This window comes from Silene latifolia, chromosome X, assembly GCF_048544455.1.
Source record: "Silene latifolia isolate original U9 population chromosome X, ASM4854445v1, whole genome shotgun sequence".
Taxonomy (NCBI): Eukaryota; Viridiplantae; Streptophyta; class Magnoliopsida; order Caryophyllales; family Caryophyllaceae; genus Silene; species Silene latifolia.
In genome coordinates this window covers 178630849-178637771 of record NC_133537.1, presented here as the reverse complement: position 1 = coordinate 178637771, position 6923 = coordinate 178630849, and the positions used below count along the sequence as shown (strand labels likewise).

The 6923-nt window shown below is 39.4% G+C and overlaps 1 non-coding gene across 1 annotated transcript; it reads left to right on the top strand.

The window, feature by feature from the left end:
• Positions 1–6228: 6228 nt before the first annotated feature.
• LOC141624156 (small nucleolar RNA R71) lies at positions 6229–6335 on the top strand. The gene has a single exon (XR_012533967.1). It is a non-coding gene; the product is annotated as a small nucleolar RNA R71 (small nucleolar RNA).
• The last annotated feature ends 588 nt before the right edge of the window (positions 6336–6923 follow it).

The window sequence follows — 6923 nt, the reverse complement described above, 5'->3', positions numbered from 1 at the left end:
TACCATGCACAAAAGTTGATACGATGGATAAAGGGATCGATAGAATTTGAGTTTCATTTGGGAGCTTGCTTTATTGTTTGTTTTTCCCCCCAATTTCTTGTGGCATATAACATTTGAGAACACTTTGTTTTTGCCATTTTTTTTTTGGCATTTCAATACTTGACAACTTTCAACTTTTTGCATTTTGTTTTGAACATTTTCAAAGTCACCCCAATTAGTAACGAGGGTGCCTTATATTTGAAGCATAGGAGTTTTCATTTTTGTTACTCCTCATTTCTTTTGATGCAATTGCAAACTTTTTCTTTTCTTTTCTTTTCTTGAACTCAAATTTTTGAACAATTTCTTTTTGTGCCCATTCCCTTTGATGACAAAAATATGGTAGAACATGGATGAATGATGGTTGCACGGTTTCAAGGGTCACCTTGGAATAAACGGTAGCCAAGGAGTTATCACACCGCAAGGTACTCTTGACTAGGCCTTAATCCATGAGTCAAAGAATACTATCATGACACATCCTAGGGTGTTTTACAAGTATTCTAACAAGCAAAGTCTTAAGGCGAAAAAGCATCTACTAGGGCCTATATACACTTGTCAAGCTTCCCAAGAAGATGGTTTCACAAAAATTTTCTAACATGCAACTATATGCCATGATTCAACTAACATATATACATCCTAATACATGTGATTCTACCAACTAGTATGCCAAATAATCTAAATGTAATCCTAAATTCACATTGTTTATACCGCATCAATCAAAATAAAGCCACATAGTCATTAACATAAAGAGGAAAAAGGAGATTGGAAAGATCATACCATGCGGTCTTCAATATCCTCATGTCTCGGATGTGGCGTAGTCAATCAATGTGAACAAGGATGAACAAACACAATATATACAAACAATATATACAAGACTACACTATAAAGGAAATAAACATGTTTTTGGATTTTTCAATTTTTCAAAATTTTTTTTGGATTTTTTTGGATTTTTGGATTTTTTTGGATTTTTGAATAAAAGTCAAGTTAGAATTTCCCATCCCCACACTAGTATGGGCATTGTCCTCAATGGCCAATACGATAGGAAATTATGCAAGCATGATGCATGATTTCTAAACTAAATGCAAACTGTATTAAGCTACACTACATGATGCATGTGTTTTTGTTATGGCGGAGAGCATAATTTAAATTAGCTCCCAATACATATGCATGGATTTCCCCAAACCAAAATAGACATTATTTCTAATGTCTTGAATTTCAGGGTAGTTCATGCACATGGAATGCAATGCATGAAACTACAAATTGTCATTTTAGATTTTACAAGTGGGAACAATGAAAAGAACACCTTAATGAAGCCAAGGTGTTAGTCCTCCATGTTGCTAGGACTCCACAAACAAATGATAAAAATACAATAAAGAAAACAAAAGAAGTAGACAACCCATAAGAGGGGTGAAAGAATGTAGGAGCCTCCAAGGTTTGCTAATCCTCCATCATATCATCATTATCATCATTTTCCTCCATAGATGTGGAATCATCTCCACTCCCACTTTCACTTCCTTGCTCTTCCTCACTTTCTTCTTCCTCTTCTTGAGCTTCTTCTTCTTCAACATTCTCTTGAACCTCTTCTTCTTCACCTTCTTCATCAACACCCTCATCAACAATCCCCTCTCCACCCGGTCTTCCACCACTAGAGGTGCTAGGAAAGAAAACTTCCCTATCCGCCCAACTAGGCAAAGGACATGATGAATCAAGAAGTCCTTTCCTAGCTAGATGTAGTAGGGGCGGATATTGGACCTTGTAAGCATCCACTCTATCATTGTAAGCTTGCTTGTGCATTTCCCTCATGAGTAGAGTCATGTAATCATTTCCTACCTCGACATCCTTGGGTTTGAACTCGTGATACTCAAATGGGTAGGGTGGTGTGACAATGGAGGAGGAGGGCTCGTCAATCTCGCCTCTTTGTTGTTGAATAATGTACTCGGTCTCCTCGGAGAGTGGAAGAAGGTAGTTTGCTCGGTGAACACTCAATCGGCAAATCTTTGAAGGCAAAGTGAATGATCTAGCTTCATTGGTTAACCACCCATATTTGGTGTCAAGAGAATCATGCTTGACCCACTTAAACTTGTGAATCATGGTATTCATGTCGATGAGATGACCTCCTTTAACAGCCATATAAGTGTTGTCTTTGTTGAAATTTGGGTTAAAGTGCTTGGCCAAATGGGTAACTAGTCCTCCATTTACAATAAAAGCGGTGCCTTCTTTACCACAATCGACATGAAGCCATCGTTCAACCAAAAGTCTTAGAGCATTATATGGCTTAGTATATTCCCTTCCTATGTTCAAGGCCGACTCAAGAAGAACACAATCGAGCTTGGTAAGATGATTAGTGCCATTTCTTGCTATCAAAGTATTCCCAATGACCTTATGGCACACTCTAATGCCCGGATGGTGGATTAATAGAGCACGACAATCATGAAAGCGCACAAATTTCTTTCCGTAAAATGCCTCCCAAAGCGGAGCGGGGTCATACTTGTCGGGAAGCTTTGTATATTTTGGGGTATCACTAAGGCCTAAAATCTTACTTAATTCACCAAAAGTGATGCGTCTATCAACATTTGCAAGACGAAACTCGATGTGGGTTCTAGTTTTCACCCTTGTGACTTTCAAGGAACTCAAAAATTCCAAGGTGAGGGAGGGGTATGACAATTCTTTCATGGTAAACAATTTACCCAATCCCATAGCCTCAAAGAAGGTTTTGTTTTGTTCAAGAACACCCAACTTTGTCAAGGCATCTTCACAAATAAATTTTGTAGGCATAATGGTCTTCTTAGCAAAGAGAACAAATTTATCCCTATGAGAGTCGGAAGTGAAAATTACCTCCGGATAATTGGATAATTGCTCAATGACCAGAGTTGTTGATGTTGTAGCTTCCATAGAGGGACCTTGTTGAACTTCCAACCTTGCCTCATGGACTACCAATGCCTTTGACAATTGTTTTGCTTGAAGAGTTTGTTGCCTTTTTGAAAGTGTCTTCTTTGGGGGTTCCGTGTTACCTCCTTTAGTTCTTGCCATTCTTGATTACACCAAAGAAAGATTGAAATTCCAATTTTTAGTTATGCCCAAATCGATTTAAGATGAAAGAATGCTGCTTTGTATCTTAAAAATTGACTCAAAGGTTGAAGATTTTGGTGTTTGAATCAATTATTTTTGTAAAAGGAGCGATTAATTTTTGTTGTGAGGAAGTTTGGATTTGATTTTGTTGAATTTGGTTGAGGAAATTGGGTTTTGTTGATGTAGAGGATGAAGGTTTTGGGGGTTTTTGGGTTTTGGGTAGTGTTTGAATGTAGAAGAAATGAAAATGAATGAGGGATAAGGGTTTAAGAGACCCGTTATATTTGAAATAGCAGCAGGGGATGAGCGGACCAAGAGCTGGGACGCTCGGATTCTTCGTTTTTACCTCAGGAAATAATGCCACAGGACGAGCGTCTTTCAGGATAGACGAGCGGATTCTTCAATTTGAGACGAGCGTCTTCCTGCACGGACGCTCGGATTCTGTTACAGGGTGATTCTTTAAAATTCAACAGCAGAAACACGAGCGTCTTCTCTATAAGACGAGCGTCCTGTATCAGACGAGCGGATTCTCAATTGAAACGCTCGGATTCTGTGACAGTCCATTTTTTTGAATTCTGCAGCTCTGCCAGACGTGCGGATTGTATCTTGGACGCTCAGATTCTTGACGACGAGCGTATTCCCTTTTTGGCCGCTCGGATTCTTCCTTGCCCACACGGATTCAGGTCCATCCGTGGGTACTGCATAACCCGTAACATTTTCATTCTTCAATTCTCGTGTTCTTTGTTGTGAGGGCACTACAAAGGCATGAATAGCCTAGGCAATTGCTATCCCCAAACTAAGTCAAAGCACTACACATTAATAAAATCATAAGTCCCTCCCTCACTTATCTCAAAAATGACGAATATCTTGATCAAGGCACAAAAATATAAATCCAAAAATGACAAAGATGCGATATAAAAATTGAAATGCAAGTTAGGGAGTTAGAATATTTACAAATGGTGGTTTAGGGAGGACTCCACCAAACTCTCATCCAATGTGATATGTCAAGGGGGCATGTTGAAGGTGTTGTTGATCAACAACACCTTGAAGAAGTAGTCAAAAGCTTGTTCATTGTCATGATAGAGGTCCTCAATAGATCTTTGCACTTGTTGTTCTCCGTGATGGTCTTGGTTCATAGCATTAGCAATATAGGGATTGAATATCCCTTCGAACTCATCATCCCAAAGACCGCAAACTTCGTCTACTTGATCATCAAAAATTTCTTGAGTTGATAAAGACAACTCTCCTTCTTTCTTGTTTTGGCCAATGAGGCCATCCTCTTCACTTGTCATGGGTGAGCTTTTCAAGCTCTCTTTATTGCTATTTCCTTGCTCTTTTGATGGAGCATCATCAACTTTCTTTTTCCATTGGAATTTCGACTTCTTCCTATCATCCTTCCGGCTATAGTGATCAACCATAAAGCATGGTTCATGCAAAAGAGGAGCTCTCATGGTCTTGTCAAGATTGAAAGTTAAGGTCTCGTCTCCCACTTCTAGAGTAAGCTCTCCATGCTTCACATCTATTACCGCACCCGCGGTGTATAAGAAAGGTCTACCAAGGATGATCGGAATATTGGAGTCTTCTTCCATGTCAACAATGACAAAGTCCACCGGGATGAAGAATTTGCCTATTCTCACGGGAACATCTTCCCATATCCCTAAAGGTGTCTTCGTCGATCTATCGGCTATTTGGAGTGTGATGTTGGTACATTTAAGCTCTCCTATCCCTAGCCTTTTACTAACCGAATACGGCATAACACTCACGCTTGCTCCTAGATCACACAAAGCCTTGTTGATCGTGGTGTCGCCAATGGTACACAGTAATGAGAATCTTCCTGGATCTTTAAGTTTCAGAGGTGAACTCCCTTGAAGGATTGTACTACTCACCTTAGTGAAGGCGATAGTTTCAAGCTTCCGGATAGACTTCTTTTTCGTAAGGATGTCCTTCATGTACTTTGCATAGGCCGGCACGTGATTGATTAATTCCGTAAAAGGAATCGAGACTTCCAATTTCTTCATAATTTCCATGAATTTTCCAAGTTGGTCATCAAACTTAGGCTTAGCTTGACGACTTGGGAATGGAAGTCTAATCACAATGGGCTCCTTCTCCTTGGCTTTTTCTTGACTTTTCTTTGAAACTTCTTCTTTTGTTGGTTCATCTTCCTTAGAGTTTTGCACAACTTCTTCTTTGTCACTAGCTTCCACAACTTCATCCTCAACTTGCTTCTTTGGTCCTTCATATCCCGTACCACTCCTCAAGTGAATGGCACTAACCGTTTCATGTCTTGGGGGATTACCTTGAGGTGGTAATTGCCCCTTTTGTCTTTGAGAGTTTGAAGATGCTAGTTGGGTCAATTGAGTTTCCAACATTTTTGTGCGGGCTAGGATGTTGTTGATGTTGATGTCCTTTGCTTAGCTATCCTTTTGCATTTGAGTGAAAAATTCTTGTAGATTCTTTTGCATTTGGAGGACCGCTTTTTTAACATCAAAACCTTGGTCATTTTGTTGATTGTATGGAGTTTGATTTTGATAACCTTGGTTTTGGTTGAAAAAGGGTCTTTGATTTTGGTTCCTCATGGGATGTGGGGTGTATGTTCGTTGAGGGTTTTGAACATTTTGGCTTTTGTATGAGAGATTTGGGTAGAATTTGGTGTTTTTATTGTAATAATTGTAATAAGGGGTACCACTATTGTATGCTTGAAAAGCATTCACTTGTTCATTTGTTCCCCTACATTCACTTTGGTCATGTCCCAAAGTTCCACAATTCTCACATATCACACTTGGGATTGATGAAGATGCTACCATGGCATTAACATGATGCTTTGGTGATTTTGAGGCTTCTTAAAGTTTAGCCATAGCCTTTTCAAACTTCAAGTTAATGGTATCAATATGAGCACTAAGTTAAGCACCCAATTGAGTAATAGAGTCCACTTCATGCTTTCCTCCTCTAGCAGCCTTGCGACGTCTACTATATTGTGAATTATGGACCGCCATTTCCTCAATCTTGTTCCAAGTTTGATTATCGTCAACTTCGGTGAACATACCATTTAATCCCATGTTGAGAATGTTTCTTGAGTCTTCATAAAGACCATTCCAAAATTGTTGTACCAAGAACCACTCGCTAAGTCCATGATGAGGACATGAGCGACAAATTCCTTTGAACTGCTCCCAAGCTTCATACAAATATTCTTCATCCCATTGCTTAAAACCCGTAATTTGAGCTCTTAGCATGTTAGTCTTTTTCGGAGGGTAGAATTTTTTGTAGAAAGCTAGAGCTAACTTCTTCCAAGAGTCAATTCCAAGAGTAGCCTTATCAAGGCTTTTCAACCATTGTTTTGCGGTGCCGATTAGAGAAAAAGGAAATAAGACCCATCGAATTTGGTCTTGAGTCACACCGGTTTGTGAAATCGCATCACAATAGTCACAAAAAGTCTTCATGTGAGAGTGAGGGTCTTCACTAGGCATCCCCCCAAATTGCCTTCTTTCGACTAATAGGATAAATGCGGATTTTGCAATGAAATTTCCGGTTAAGTGTTGTGGTGTGGGAGTACCATTGGGTAGGTTCTCCTCGGTTGATACGGAATGTGATGAAAGTTTAGGCATTGTGGGTTGATTTTGTGATTGATTGGGTGTTGGGTTCTCCTCACCTTCTCTTGCAAAAGGGTTGGTGAACTCAATAGTATTTGGTACAACCTCACCAATACCACTCAAAGTACCTCTAGCAAGTCTTCTATTGTTTGTCAAAGTCCTTTCAATTTCGTGATCAATGGGTAACAAGTTACCTTGTGATCTTCTAGACATGCAAAATATCAAACAACT